This window comes from Balearica regulorum, chromosome 3 (assembly GCF_011004875.1).
Source record: "Balearica regulorum gibbericeps isolate bBalReg1 chromosome 3, bBalReg1.pri, whole genome shotgun sequence".
Classification (NCBI taxonomy): domain Eukaryota; kingdom Metazoa; phylum Chordata; class Aves; order Gruiformes; family Gruidae; genus Balearica; species Balearica regulorum.
In genome coordinates this window covers 120,430,508-120,446,528 of record NC_046186.1, presented here as the reverse complement: position 1 = coordinate 120,446,528, position 16,021 = coordinate 120,430,508, and the positions used below count along the sequence as shown (strand labels likewise).

At 47.3% G+C, this 16,021-nt stretch overlaps 1 protein-coding gene across 5 annotated transcripts in view; it reads right to left on the bottom strand.

Annotated features, from left to right (window-relative positions):
• Window positions 1–15,093, bottom strand: part of PAK5 (p21 (RAC1) activated kinase 5) — a 91,132-nt gene extending 76,039 nt beyond the window's left edge. For 2 of the 5 annotated variants that reach the window (XM_075749796.1, XM_075749795.1), the window contains exon 1: window positions 14,952–15,093. The gene's annotated coding sequence lies outside the window, so the exon portion shown is untranslated. The remainder of the gene's footprint in view (window positions 1–14,951) is intronic. The other 3 variants (XM_075749794.1, XM_075749792.1, XM_075749793.1) reach the window with 2 other exon arrangements.
• Between the last annotated feature and the right edge of the window lie 928 nt (window positions 15,094–16,021).

Here is a 16,021-nt window from a genome sequence, read left to right as displayed (position 1 = left end):
GAATGATATAGCGGCACAGCATGACATAGCAGGGGACGCCCAGGCAGGGGATGCTGCACAGAGGGGTCGCAGGATGGTACTGGACCCCCATACGCAGCACTGCGTAAGCGCCATATGTAACTCACTAACAGCCACAGTAATGCAGACCTTGGCAAAACCAGGTTTTGGGGTAGCAAAGAGATTAAGGATCAAGTATCCAACGTGTTTAAGACGCTCTACATACAGTAAATATGGATCGACCATGGGGCTCCAGACTCTAAGAAAGAGCATTTAAAAGCACACTGGAAAATGTAAATACGTTTCTTACCCCAAGTGGATCCTAGAGCCCAGTGGAAGAAGCCATCAACCTCCACCTCCTGCTTCTCCCAGCAAGGAAGAATGCCACCATCAGCATCACGTTTCTCCCGGCAGCAGCGCGGGACGCTGACTCACTGCCCTTTTTTTTTTTAATATTATGAGCAGTCAGGACTAGAAGCAGAAATGCTTTATTGGAGAAGAGGCATTTTGAATTTACAGAAGGGTCGGTAAGGCTAAAGGGGGCTAAAAGCCCTTACAAGACAGCAATTTCCACCTGTAAAATTGGTCTGTTTGGTTGAATTTTAATTGAAACACTGCTGCTGGCATCTCAATTTTGGGGTAAGCTTTGATGTACAGTACAGAAAGCCAGACACACCTGCAGGGGAGCCAGGAAAGAAGAAAAAAGAAAAACAAAAACTTACCCCTGTGCCACCCCACTTTTTTTCCAGGGAGCAGTGGAAGGGTGAGCAGAGAGAGGCATAGATGTTAGGAAATAACATGTTGTGTGTAGCAACATTTAACTTATTATTGAGACTTCTGTAGCAGGATTTTTTTTTCATTTTCCTTTTCTTTTTCTGTAATAAGTAGAGTTGGACCAATAATAACCATTTCATCAGAGGGTTAAGTTTTCAATTACACTAACAATACATTCTTTGCAAATAAGATGCATTTCCTTTTGCTCATAACAAGATTTCAAGTGTAACACTGCACTAGTTACAGTGACTTGCAAAACTTAAAATGAAAATTCAAGCTCTGATGATTGGCTTTGGTGTTAGGTTTTTGGGGTTTGTTTGCTTGTTTTGGTTTGTTGTTTTTTTTTTAGAAAGTTCCTGTATTTTGGCAGGTTTGCTCCCCCCCTTTCTCAGTTTTTGGACCAGGATGCATCAACACTTCCATGCCAATAAACCAAAATTCTTGTAAATGGACCCCCCCCTCCGGCAACAAAACCCACTAACATTAAGATTCCTCCAGAACCTCAGACTTGATGGCCTCAAGGACGATGGTCAGAGCAGCAGAAAAGCAGCAACTCTGGAGATTTATTTTTCTAAGCAGGACACAAACTTCATTCCCTGCACCTCACTTTCATTGGTTATGGAAGAGGAGGATAAAACCAGCAGTGAACGCAAGAAGAGCTAGAGACAAAAGAGAAAATAATTTCTTAACCCCCAAACCGTCACTGCGACGACACTGAGAGCAATCAGTGATGAGAAGCAGGCTGCCAGTGTACTGAGAATGAAGTTATCTTTCAGGAGGTTATTTGCAATAGCACTCAAGGACTGAAGCTGGGAGATTAGTTAGCTATTTTATGTAAGAAAGATTGCTTGAATAATCAGTTTTTCTGATGTTGCCATGTCTTTTCATTTGTTAGTGTGGAACATAATTGCTTCTTGTAAAGTTGAATGACTTTAAATTAGATGGAAAGATGGTCATTGCAAAGATAATTTTGAACATTCCCATTCAAAGTTGTAGGTTTATAAATATGAGTTGAAATGAGATGGAATAATTAATCTGGCAGCAGTCACTTAATTTGTCCCCTTTCTTTTGTTTCTCTCTTGTGTAGCTTGAAAGTATGTAGCCAGTATGTACATCCACGGGAAATGAAAAGCAGGAAAATAAATACATTTATTTAGATCAACCCCCTTGCCAACCTGGAAGCCTTCAATACAGTCAACACCAGTGCTTAAGCCTAGATTGCATTAAAACAAATTTGCCATGTCACTCCTAATACTTCTATTTGGCACTCCCCCAAGTATTTTTGTTTGTTTTTATCCTCTCTCCAAACACCCACCAATGTCACAGACTCACCCTGGCTGGAGGGACCCCCGTGCCCACTGTTCACAGCAGGACCTAGGCAGGTTGCTTGGGGTTTTGTCTGGCCATGGCTTGGAAACCTCCAGGGAGAGAGATGGGATCAGTTAAACTCCCACCTGCAAACTTTCTACATGTAAAAGCTATTCACGATACTCCTGAAAATCATGACTTGATTACTGCAGCAATCACCATGGCTATTTCTCACCAGGCCATTCAGCTGGGCTTTGGCATCGTGCATTTCTCCTCTCTCTATTTTACCTATCTTTCCAAAATTCTTGCCCTCCTATTTCTTTTCTTCCTACCAAAGGGCTTCCCCTATTCCTGAAGGCACCTACCACCCTGACCGCAGGAATTTTGCGGTTGGTATTTACACACCAGGGTACTCCGCGGTGCCTTTTATCTGGAAATGCAAAGCTGTTCTCGTTTCAGCACAGAGCCCCTGCAGAGCCCGTGGGGCGAGCCCTGCCAGCCACGAGCAGGGAGGAAGCGCTGCCAGATAAAGGATGGAGGAAGCAAAGAGCAGAAGAGACTCCCGTGCGCTGTCTTTGATCGGCAGACAACTTCCAGCCACTTGAAAAGTTAAGGGGGGTTCGGGGTCGTTTCTTCCTCCTCGAGTGTGCTCTGCTCTGCTTTCAGCCCAGGGATGATGAGAGCACTGCTGATGAAGATGACGCATTGGGGAGAGGAGATTTTAGTAACCGGGGCGGAGGAGAAGAGGCAGAGAGCGGTGAGAGGAGGAGGAAAAGGAGCCTATATAAAGCAGCAAAATTCAGAAACAGTCAATGCTTTCTTAGAAAAGTGTGAGAAGGAGAGCGCGAAGTTCAGGGAATTTTGGAACTGCCAGATACAATATAGAAGTGAGCTAAGACCCAGCCGCATCTTGCAACAACACTCACCCCATGGATCAAACTGCAAACCAGGGAACGTCCATCCCACCACCTTTCTCAAGTGCACAAGGAGATTTTGAGGCCCCAGTCCCACACAACCACAAAAGACAGGATTGCAGTGGCCTCCTGAGGTCTAAAATTCGAGAAAAGCATTTGCAGAATTACTGCACTGAAACCGAAGCATTACTGGGCAGGGGCACTGGGGTCATAAACCAGAGGCATCCCCTGATCCCCAGCAAAGGGACAAGCCCCACTACAGCCTCTGCTTTTCAAACGGCACTAAATGAACTAAAGCCTCACCAGATCTTCCAGCGCAGTCTCCAGAAATGTGAAATCAGGGAAGGATTGAACTGCGCGAGCTGATGGATCTGGGAGCCCGCCTGGCTGTGCATCTCGTCCCACAAGACCTACGCTGCTCTGGGTCTGGGGACTCCTGCCTTGCTCAGCCAAGGCAATGGAAGTTTCCACCAGTGCATACCAAGATAAAATAAATGATGAAACAACTGCTGCGCCATGCTCAATCTCGTGTGTGAAATTGCATATGTAATTAGAGCCGCCTGTATATGCAAAGGCTCAAAATGAAAAGTCAGCAACTTCTACTGTTACTTCTTGATTTTGGCAGGTCTCACTTCCCCACTTGGCATCCTTACAATGTCTTTGGTAACGACTAAGATAACAGTCTTGATCATCGAGCAATTGTTTTTTGTAAACACGCATGTGCGTACATCAGATAAAACATCCGGCACCTGCTGTACATTTAATCTCTCTGTGACTGCGTAAAGCATTTACCCAAGTCCTGCAGAGCCCTCAACCCCTGCGCTTCCACCTGCATCCCACCCGCCCTTAGCGCCTGCTACACACTGGCTCATCATTCGCGCTAGCGGATTGTTTTCTCATCCATTCACACGATGTGCTTCCAAGACTGGGTTTTATTGGCACAGACCCCCAAAGTGCGTTCCCAAGCACATACAGTACTGCTAGGAAAGCCATCGTGGCAGATAATAGTGCTCTTATGCCAAGTACAAATCATCTTTAACTTACTGTTCTTTAAGGTTTTTCTCCGCAATTTTGTAATATAACTAACCACAGGTTCCCAATGTCTGTCTTTAAGAGGTGGGGGAGTGGGAGGAATCCCTCCTTGATTCACTAAGGCACTAATGTACACATCTCTGTTTAAGTGCAGAAGTCCAGTTTAATTCAACTATGCTAAAATAGCTCAAGGAACCAACGACCTGGTTAGTCCTGGGACTGAAATCTGGGACTGTACAATTGGAAAACCAGCAGCATAGTGCCCTGCTGACCAAGCCGCGGACCTCTCTTGGCCAGTGTTTGCTGCAGGAAGCACCAATCACCGCTGGCTGTCCAGGTCAGGGGAGGGCTCTGCCCCATCCTACCAGGGCACATCATCCAAATCACGGCAACAGGGGCCCTGGCAGCAGCCAGACACACAAGGTTTCCTAGACAGGCTCCTCCTTTGATGGGCTACCTTCTTAATTGTCCCAGAGTCAACTCTACATGAGCTTTTTGTTGTCACTGTCAGCATTTTGCAGTAAATTCCCCCAGAAGCTATGCCACCCATCCCAAACTTCAGTACAACTCAGGTATCCTCAGTCCAGGCACAACTGACTTTGCACATAATTTCCTGAGAATCCCCTTCTCTGGAGCAGTACGGCACAAACAGTAATCAACACTCTACAACTCTTTAAAAAAACCCACCTACTTTGAATTGTTAATTAACCTAAAAGACTCACGGTCCAAATCCCTTCCTCCCGGGCTTCCTCACCGAAGGAGCTGCTCCCCATCCATTTCCCTGCACACACCAAAGTCCTGCTGCTCCCTTGCAAATTCAGAGCCATCAACTTTTACAGGAATCTGACCTGAACCAAAGGTTGCCTCCAGAAGAGATGGAGAGCAATTTTGAAAGACACGTGATTACAAACGCCAGTAAACAGCTAATTCCCATTTCACATAGAATAACTGGGGAAAAAAAAGACGCATGGCCTTTACATGGCCTCGCTACGGAGGGTAGCAAAGATTTAGTAGCAAAGGGCAGTAGTGAAGTCTCCTGCTCCTAAAATTTTATTGCTATTACATAATATGCTATCATGCATTTGCTAGCATGCTGTGAAGCACTGTCATAAATATTTAAACTGCAATGACAAAGTAAGCGAGTTGTCGGTCGCTTCTGCGTTTCTGGTTTTTGCTGCTTGCTCTCTTAGGCCCACGGTGAAGAAAACATCGCTGTGCAGAAAATAAAAGCGCTTTGTGTGAACCAAACGGGACACGCGTACCTGACTTCAAGTAAAGCGAAAGGAACTTAAATGCGTTATTAAAATATCTTTCTAACCTGGGGCCTCTTATTGTCATTATCATCAAGCTTGTCATCAGCGAGGCTCCCCTCCCTGAACACTTGCCTGACTGCATTAGTTATTACATTTGATAGCTTTATAGTATTATTTGAAGCTTGCTATTTACCTAGTTACACAAGACCCAGCAGCTTAGAGCCCGCTCTCTGCCCGGGCTGCAAATCTCTGCAACTACCTCCAAAATAGTCCAGATTTTATAACCCGTTAAGCTTAATGATAAACCCTTGGATTTACGTTCCCAGCTAGCCAGCAATGGGAGATCAACAGCTAAGCTTTGATTTATTTGCAGGCCAAAGGAGATTGTTATTTCTATATTCTTATTTTTTCTCGTTTGCCATGATGATTGTAATTCTTTTTTAAGACATCATGGTAATTTTTAGTGTTATTTACATCAAAATCTATACCACATTTGGTCCTTTTGCAGTGCTGGCACTGGTATTTCCTCTCCCAGCAGGATGGGAACATTGCTGGAGTGGTTTTCCGTCTTCTGCCCAGCTTAAAGCAGCAGATCCTGCTACAGACATACTAACTCCAGTTCTTCTCGGTGGCATGGAAGGTGATGGTTTTCAACCTGCAAATACTGTTGGAGGTGGGGGAATGGTCTGGGAAGGAAGGCTGTTCTGCTTTGCACCAGTTTTGTACATTTGTGGTGCTTTACATGCAACATCAGCGGTGCCTGGAGTTCAGATAAATTTGGTTTCATGATGTGGAGAGATGCTACTTAGCATGGCCCAGTATCGGCTTTTATCATAAATCTCGCTGTTTTAACGGTTTCTCGGAAAGCCCCATGACTCTGGAATCAGGGGATTGCAACAAAATCTCCAGTTTGCTCTCTGAATTTACTTTAAAAGGAAATAAAGAGAAAATTAAATGTCCTGTGTTATAGGCAAAAGTCTTGAGAAACGGTCCGTAAGGACCACAAACATTCATGCAACTCAGAGTTTCACACTTGCCTGGCTTTAACACACTCATCATAAACCCAGGCTCTGCATATTTTAGAGCCTGACTCAAGGGTGGTTCTTGGCTTCAGCAAGGGCAGGTGGGTGCACCACGGAGCGACAAGGCGAGAAATTGGAAAAATGTTAAAGAATACCATGACATTACAAAGCTAATCGCACCTTAACATTATTTTCTTGAAAGATTATTACATCTATTTGACTAGGCTGTACACGTATACTAATACTACTTAAGTAATACTAAGAAAGGATGGGAAAAGTAAACATTAAAGGGCAAATTTTGAGTAGCTCAAATATACAGAGTGAAGCAGATGCCTAATATAATAAAGGAAGCTTGTCAAGGGAATAGCGCATTATCCAATCTTTGTCTTGATTGACAGCTTGACAGTCTTTCACCCATTTAAAAAAAGTCTTTAAAAAGCATTAGTTAGCAATTATCACCTATTTTCCCATTAAGTCCATGAAAAAAATAGCTGTAGTTTAATTTCTAGCTAAATCAGGTCAGTTGACTATCTTTCTTACACAGAATTGGAAACTGAAGAGAAATAGCAAGATGCTGTTACCTCAGGAAGAGAGAAATATTAAAAAGTAAAGTAAATAGGAAGAGAAGTGTGTGTTAGAATAAAAATAGCAAAAGTAATGGAACAAAAACACCCAGAAACTCTTTAACCCTCAGTTAAAGGTCTCTCATAAGTAGCAGCATCAGGATGTTGCACAAAAAAAAAAAAAGAAAAATGCAACAACAAAATAATGTGGACCAAGTCCAACCAGATGGTGAGGAAAAAAAGTCAAAATCCTTCTGTAAGCAGAAGTTTTATTATAAATGTGAGCCACATCACACACAATGCCAAGGGTCTATTGCACTGGTGATGTCCAAATTCAGACTGGATTGCCCAAGAAGAAAGGAGCTCTGGCTTTAACTTGAGTTCATTACAGCAAACCCTTCTCTTGGAAGGAAGCAGCCCTGCTGATTGGTGGCACGTTCCACACTCCTCTCCCCAAAAGGAGGAAAAAAATCCATTTATTGTTAGCTTGTTAAGAGATTGTAAGTCACTTTTCAGCTGGCAATGCTCTGCATCAGTGTTTAAATTATTTACCTCATGCCTTGTACTTCTTAAGTACTTGAAAAAACCCTCTCCCTGAGAATCCTGACAGTGCTAAGAGCTGGTCCTCAAAGAGATCAAGCAGGGAAAGCACAGATGTGGGATGGATGTTGTATTTTTGGTAATTTTGCTATTATATCTCTAATACAACAAAAAATCAGGGACACACTTGTGTCCCTAATAAAAGCTTTGCCTCAGTAGAGCATTTCTCTTGCTTCCCAGGACCAGGACTCAACTCTCACCTCCGTCCAAGCAAAGGTTTCTTCTGTCTCACCCCTAGGAAAAAACCCTCCGTGGCACACAAGGCACATGGTTTTGCACATGTTTCCCCAGAGCGGTCTTTAGGGTATGTATTACGCCATCTGCTTTAAGCTGAGCCCTATCATCAATACTCAGTTTTGGCATGAGAGCTATTGGCAATAACTACTTTTATTCATTGCCAACCCCTCCCTGACTTCCAGTATGATGGGGCTCTTTCCATCGAGCCACACGAATGCAATTACAGACATCCACACACGGGATTTTTTCTAATTTGTTTGCTTTTCTACTTCTCATCCTTCACTTACTGTCCTAAAAACGTCAGAACAGAGAGAAAGAACTTAAAAGGCAATCACCACCTGCAACCATCATAGCAACACTAAATTCTTTTGGCAGCCAGGCCACTCTCAACACATGCTTACGGGACCTATAGCCCTCGTGCTGGGGAGATGCAATATACTCCTCCACTTTAGGCTGCATCATTTCAAGCTCCTGTATAAAACATGGGAGCACCCAGAGATTTCCTCGAGCAGCCAATTGCTTAGACTACAGCCATTGCCTTGGCACTGAAGCACTTTCCAGTAGCACACTAAACTTTATGTTTCTAACAGAAAATCCCCGGTAACGTTGCTTCCCCAAAACCCACGGCCCAGATAGCGCCTCCCAACCAGCCACCTCACTAACAGCACCATGCTCCACAAACGACTTTTTCATTAACGCTTTGGTCTCAGCTGCAGTTCAGCCATTGGGTTTTCCGCCCTTTGATTATTTTTCCCTGCGACACAAAGCATAAATAGGAAGAAGTTTTGCTATTTGGAAAGGAGTTCAGTGTGTGCAACAGAGACAAATTCATGTACCGTCATTCTTTCCTGCATGCTTCAAAATCTGGGATAGAGGTACAGCTCAGGGTGCATTTACTGTGCGCTCACCTTGCTCTCAGGAAAGCCTTCCGACTTCTTCAGCCTAGAAAATCACCCCTTTCTATAAAACACAAAACCAAACACCCTCCAAAGCCTATGAGAAACGTAGCAAATCTGCTGCCTTTGGGGTCTTTACACTCGAGGTAGAGACAGGTTTAATAGATGCAAACCCAGGTTTCTGTAGCAAAGGCAGGATTTGGTTGAAAAAATAAACCATTTAAGCATTACGATATTTTACTTGCATTTCATCAAGAGTTCAACAACAACCCTTTTGAACCACATCTCATTTCTACATCCTTCAGTTGTATCTTAAGAGCCCTTCTGTGAGCAGTATGTGGAAGATTCATGAAAAATGTTTTAAATGTATTTATTTATGTGGCCCAAACAGCCCAACGAGGCATTAAGCGTTGTTTTCATAATCCTGTAAAGTACCAAAAGCCTCCTGGGATACACAGAGCCTCTTCAGCTCAGGACCGGATAGTTCTGCACCTTCAGAAAAAAACCCAAACAAAACCTAAACACCTGAAAGTGGTTTTCAAAAGCAATTATCATAATCCCTCCTGTTACCCAGAGGGAAGCAGTGGCACACAGAGGTTAAATAACTTCTTGGAGGTGGCTCAGCGAGCAGTACAGCCCGGATTAGAGCCACAGTGCCTCCTGACTTCCAGCTCCACGCTCAGCCCAGCGCCTTAAATAGCTGCAGTGCAAGTAATTAGCTCTGTCCTCTGTGCGTGCGTCTAACTCGGGGAATGGGAAAGCTGGAGTTTAAGTTAACGATACAAAAATTTCTATGGAGAATCCCAGGAGAGAAATCTTAAGTTTTAACAACTATAACTACACAACCTGTATGAAGGCAGAGGGGAAAGCCGCTGCGCAGATTTTACTGCCATCAGTTTGGGAAGAGTGAATTATTCACACGCAGCAGAGCATGTTGCAATAAAATGTTTATAGGGGCTATCACCAGGATCATTCTTGTGGCATTTATTTGTTCCAGTTTTTGTTTGTTGGCCTTTCTTTTGTCCTCTCCTTTGTCACCTGTCATCTCTCCATCCTTCCCTTTCTGGGGTATCTTAACTGCTAGGAAAACAATGAAACTTTTCCTACGGGAAGGGTTTAGGGCCATTGCACAATTTTATTTACATTGTTATTTTGGATTGTTGTGTATTTCTACAGGGATACCTGACACGTGTGGTTTTCCTCCATCAGGGATGACTCTGTATGTCTACTTCCACTATTCCCTTGCCTATAGCTGCAGTATCTCTTTTACTTCTTCAGCTGCCTCCAGCAGGGAACAATAAATCTGAAGCGCAGTTGGAAAAAGGAAAATATCTATTGCTATTTTTGGCATCCAAGTTCATTGGCTTAACCTATTTTTGGAAGAGCATCTTTGTTCAGCAAAATCAAAGCTCCCACCCCGTGACACCGGAGCGGTATGTCCTGCTGCAGGCAGAGCCGCTCACTAGCGGCAAACTCTTAACGGCAGAGCCGGCACACAGAGCAAAGCCAGGAGGGCCCAGAAGGAAAACGATGGGAGCCGGGATTTCACTTTTGCTCTCCGTCACTGCATGCCCCTGAGCAAGTCACGCCACTCCTCTCCCGCACGCTTTGGCTATCCTCGCCCCGGCACACAGCATATGCACAAATAGGATGGGTGCACCTCATGCCGTAAGCTCCCCAAGGTGAAAACACATCTTACTGCACGTCCTTACAGCCTCCAGCCCTACGAGGACCCCAATTTTGGTGGTTGGTGAGATATAAATATTAATTGGTATATACAGCTCATGTTTTAATAAAAGCTTTGCTTAGGGGATAAGAAAGATCAGAAATAGGAAACGACAGCCAGCCTGTGAAAGGCTAAACTTGATTCACACATTTTTGTTTCGTTGATTTGACTTTAAAAGATATTCAAGCTCTGTCTGCTCTGAAACGTAATTACCTTTGCACTTCCACCAGATGCACCTTCCAAAAGCAGTAGCACTCTTACACAGCCCAGAAAAACAAATAGTTGGAAATAGATGCAAAATAGCTGACTTCATGTGTCGTGGCTGGCTCCACACGACGCAATGGGAGCACGTGCTTCTCGCTGCACTCACAGGCACGCCTTGGAAAGGGATAATCCTCGAACCTTTAAGGCACAAGACTTGGCTCAAAGCCGACAGTTTGTGCCAGGGCTGCAAGGCAGCTTTCAACCACGCGAGAACCAAATGCTGTGGCAGGTCTTAGCCCCAAAGCCCCAGCCCCAGTCCTGCTCTCCAAGTTGTTTCTCCCCAGAAAGAAAAAAAAAACAACCCAACCCAAAAACAAACCAAAAAACCCAAACCCAAAACCCCCTAAGCATTCATTTTGATAGAAAATATTTTGTTTTCTTGGTTGTGGGGACAGCCCTCCAAACATGGGCCAAAACACCAGCACTAACAGCAAGTCCCCAGTGAATCTCTGTGGCCTAATGGATTAAAGGCTTAATTAGTTACCTGAACATTAAATGGCATTGGAGTGCATTCAAATTTGTTCTAGTTTTTTTTTTTCCCTTTTAAATAGCCTCTTAACTAACTGGTTTTTGGTGCCTAGCTGTTAAAGTTTTTGAAACTTTCCACTTTTCAGCTCTTTTCCCTGCCAATGCAGTTGTGCCGTGCAACACTCCGACACGCCTCATCGCCAGCTGAAGCTGAATTTAAGGGGGGGGGGGGGAGAAGTTGTCTCAAAAATATCAAGCTTAGTACCTGGAGAGAAGCGAGATACCCTATGAAGCTCAAAGACAAACCCATACCAGACACCTGAGAAGCTACAAGGGATGAAGCCGCAGGAACCGAGGCTCTATTGGTCATGCCACCCATTTTTTGAGCAAATAGTTATAGGTAACACCTTTCATGCTTCACATTGCTATTGAGAGTAGCATGGAAATGTCTAATAGCTTAGAATTAATGGAAAAAAGAGTGTAACTGGAAGATGGTAAAAAGCGTATGCCCTCCAGGTGAGAGGACTATCAACCACCTGAAGTTTCCACTGCAGCGTTTCTGGTTTCACCTGGCTGCAGTCACACCTGCGGGCAGAGGGTTCACTCGGCTTTAACCAAAACCCAGGGAAACCTGACCAAATCCTGCAGCAGACCCAACAGACCAACTTCCACTGATGTCAGCGAAAAGCAAAGCAGAGACAGCCCCAGAAATGCCTCCAGGATGGCCAAACACCACGACAACTCAGAGACACTAACGCCAGGAGCAGAATATCCCAAGGAGGTATTTTAGCAAGAGGGTTTTTTGGTTTAGCAAGAGGTTTACGCGTATGTCAGACACTCTTCAGCTGCTGGCACCCACAAACACCTGTTAGCAGTTTCAATGCATGCCAAGCAGCAGATTTTTGTTTGTAGCTTTTGCAGAGTAAACCGGTAAAACCGGAGTGAATTTATGTATTTGAACAAGTAGATGCCAAACACTTCAGATACTTAATTGGAGGAGCTTCAAAGCAATAATTGGATTTAAGTGTCAAATGTGAGGGTGATCAGAGAGGAGGAGCAGAGATACAGAGGCTCTTCTGGTCTGTTTTTCCTCTTCTTTTTTCCATACCTCCCTGAAATAGCATAGTGCCCCTGACAGATCTGTGCCAGCATCACCTCTCGGGCTTCAGCCACACGAGCTGGAGTCCTCCTTGAACTCAGCTTCAAACCCAAATTACATGCCCCAAAAGATGTCAAAAAGACCAGTTTGCCTCCCCTATTCCAGTAGCGAATCTGTGGTCAGAAGGGATGAGGTAAGGCAAAACTTATCTCTGTTGTTAACTAGCACCATGAGAAGTTTGTTCTCAGCTGACTGACAGAAGTTGACACTAGCAAGTTTCTTGCAAAACATTATCTCCCAAATATTAGCTTTCAAAGCAAGAGTTGCCAAAACAACTGTTACTTTGGCAAATAATATTTGGGAAATAAAAGGCTTTGCAAGAACTGTGGTCATTACACATTTCCATTTTAAAATCAGCCATCAGGACGCTGGGATTTCACTGAAAGCCAAATATTCATACTGGGAGTATTCATGATTGATGAAGATGTCCAGAAAAAAAGGAAAAAAAAAAAAAAAACAACCTGCTGGGAAGCAAATAGGGGTGCCCAAGTAACAAGGGAATCGAACAAGAAATGGGATTTACTGGGTCTTGCTCTGCAGGGGGTTGCCAAGGGGATTCCCTGATGACTTGTAGCAGGGTTCTCCACAACAGAACCACGACGGTCTCCCCTCTGTGCCACCGCTTCTCTGCACAGTAACGACTACTCTGAGCCCCTTCATCCATCGCTACAGCTGAACGACACACGCACGCACACAGTGACTGGTTAACCCTCATTTCCTTAGAATAAGGTTAAAAACTGCAGAAGCGTGTAACGGCACTTGGAGCTTCTGCACAAAGAGGAGGCAGGACTATGGCAGACCAGTCTAAAATCTTCTGATGAAAATGAATCTCTGCTAGAAAACACAGTTTCACCTGGATCAAAACCATTTGTAAAAATGTTTGAAGCAGGAGAAAGAAGAAAGTTTAGCTTCGCTCTCAACATGAGAGTGTGTCCTTCCCTCAATTCAAGCCACATTTTTACTCAGTTTATCTCCAGTTAATATGTTTGATAGCACTACAACACAATTCCACGCTGAACAAAGACCTTGCATCAACCTGAAACGAGCTACAACCAAAAAACCAGTGACTAAGCTGCAGAAAGAGCCAGTACGGCCAACTGCAATGAGTAACTCCCAAAGCTTTACCCGGCACAGCAGCTCCGAAGCCAGTGTCCTGCCCTGTGCTACCCAAGTCCCTCTGTCCCCACTAGCAAACCAGGAGAGCAGCTGCTCACCGTGGGGGGAGCAACATGTTAGTAATTGCCATACGGCACAAACGGCAACACTCCAGCAGGAATAAAACAAGCAATGCAAAGGGCCATTTTGTGAACCTCAAATTGAAACAGAAAAGCTTCTGCAGTTTTTGCTCAACCCAGCTCCCGGGGTGCAGATGGCCAGGAAGCAAGTGACACTAAATCCACTCTCCATGTCGGAAACATCATCCTCAGGAGACAGCCAGAGCGATTCCCCGACACCTCCAGATGCATCCTCCATGCAACAAGACGTCCGTCCCCAAGAGCGGCAGTGATGCTCACAGCCACCAACACCAGCTTTCGTACAGGGCAGGGGAGCGCGGCTCCCTACTTTAGTCCTCAGCAGCATTATTTAAAGTTTCATGGCACAATAAAGGCAATAAATTAGGAGCAATGAGTCCCTAAGTGCTCTCTGGGCAGCAAAGACCACAGAGATCCATCTCAACACAGGTAAAAACTCTCTTCCCTCATTTTGCAAATGCTAAAGCGTGGGAAAAAAATAAATTAAAATTAAGGGAAAGACTACCAGCAGGGTGGTCTCACTGCTGGTCCCTCTCGAGTCGGTGGAAATTTTATCCTTAATGACAATGACAGCCCATTTGTTCTAACACCGAATATCTGAGAAGGAAAAAAAAAAATTCCATTGTTTCTTTATGTTAACAGAGGGCTGGTGTGTAACAAAGAAGAAGAAAGGCAGCCTGCGTGCTGCTAGCGGGTTGGTAAGAAATTCTCAAGGTCTGATCGATACCAAGGAAAAAAAAAAAAAAAAAAACAAACCCCGCTTCTGCTCTGGTCTGAGTGTGGAGCGCCATTCAAGCACGGCAGCCACTATTCAGCTCATTTTATTTAGCTACGATGATCTGAGGCTAACCAACACCGACAGAAGAACGGAGTGGATTGCAGGCATTTCTAACCCTTTATACGTAAAAAGAAATAGAGTGAGCAGAGGTTTGCAGGCGCCCGCAGGAGCGGCTGCCCGTCTCCGGGTACCTGCTTTCTGGGTGAGACCCAAAAGCACATGATATTCACACAAAGTTGGGAGCAACTTCTTCTGGAAAAAAGCCTGACAAAAATCAAAATGCCTTTTTTTTTTTTTTTTAAAAAAAAAGCCATTGTTGTGGAAAACCCCAGCAAGGTATTTAAAGCAAAATCGGCTACGCCGACCCTCTGAAGCCCTCCCGAAGAGGAGCCCGGAGCCCCTGGCTCTCCCTGCGCCAGCCGCCCTCAGCAGCCGCCGCGGCTCTGCCCGCTCCGCACAGGTGGGGAAGGGGATGCCCGGGCCGTGCCTTTGTCTCCCGGCCCGCTCCAGCCCCGTCGAGGCGGGCACCGGCTGCCAGGACGGGCGGGCGGGCGGGCAGCACCGCGGCCGCAACCGCGCTCTGAGGGGGAGGAGGAAGGGGCCCGCAAGGTCGAGCCTCCGCCCGCGCCCCCCGCGCCGCTCCGCCTCGGCAGCCGCCGCCGCCGCCGCCGCCGCGCACCCCCGCGCCCCGCTCCCGTCGCCCCTACCTCGGCCGCCGCCGATCACACCGCCCCCAGCGCCATGTTCCCGCGCCGGTTACATCCGGGCCGCGGCCGCCGCTCGGCTCCGCTCGGCTCCTCACCGCTCCTCACGGCACCGCACGGCCCGGCCCGCAGGTGCCACCGCCCGCCCCCCGCGCGCCGAGCCAGGGCGGGGCACGGCACCGCCCCCGCGCCGGGATGGGCCGGCAGCAGCGCCCCGCCCGGCGCGTGCCTCCCGGCGCGGGGCGAGCGCGTTGCTGGCGGTGCGGGGCCGCGCGCGGTTTGGGCGGGTTCGTTCCGGCGCGAGAGGCAACAGCTGCGCGGCTGCCCCCGAGGTCTGTGCGGAGCTTGTCCGTCTGTCCAACCCTGCACCCACCGTGCCTGCACCGGCCCGTGCACCCACCCACCCACCCACCGTGCCTGCACCGGCCCGTGCACCCACCCACCCACCCACCGTGCCTGCGCCGGCCCGTGCACCCACCCGCCCACCCACCCACCGTGCCTGCACCGGCCCGTGCACCCACCCGCCCACCCACCGTGCCTGCGCCGGCCCGTGCACCCGCCCACCCACCCACCCGTGCCTGCACCGGCCCGTGCACCCGCCCACCCACCGTGCCTGCACCGGCCCGTGCACCCACCCACCCACCCACCGTGCCTGCACCGGCCCGTGCACCCACCCGCCCACCCACCGTGCCTGCGCCGGCCCGTGCACCCGCCCACCCACCCACCCGTGCCTGCACCGGCCCGTGCACCCGCCCACCCACCGTGCCTGCACCGGCCCGTGCACCCACCCACCCACCCACCGTGCCTGCACCGGCCAACGCACCCGGACACGCACGCACCCACGCATGCACCAACCCACACACCCGTGCACCCGCCCACCCATTCCTGCACCAACCAACGCACCTAGACACGCGCACACCCCTGTGCATGCACCAACACACCCACGCACCCACCCCCCCATGCCTGCACCAGCCCACGCACCCGCCCACCCGTGCATGCACCAACACACCCACGCACCCACCCCCCCGTGCATGCACCCGCCCATTCCTGCATCAGCCAATGCACCTAGACAC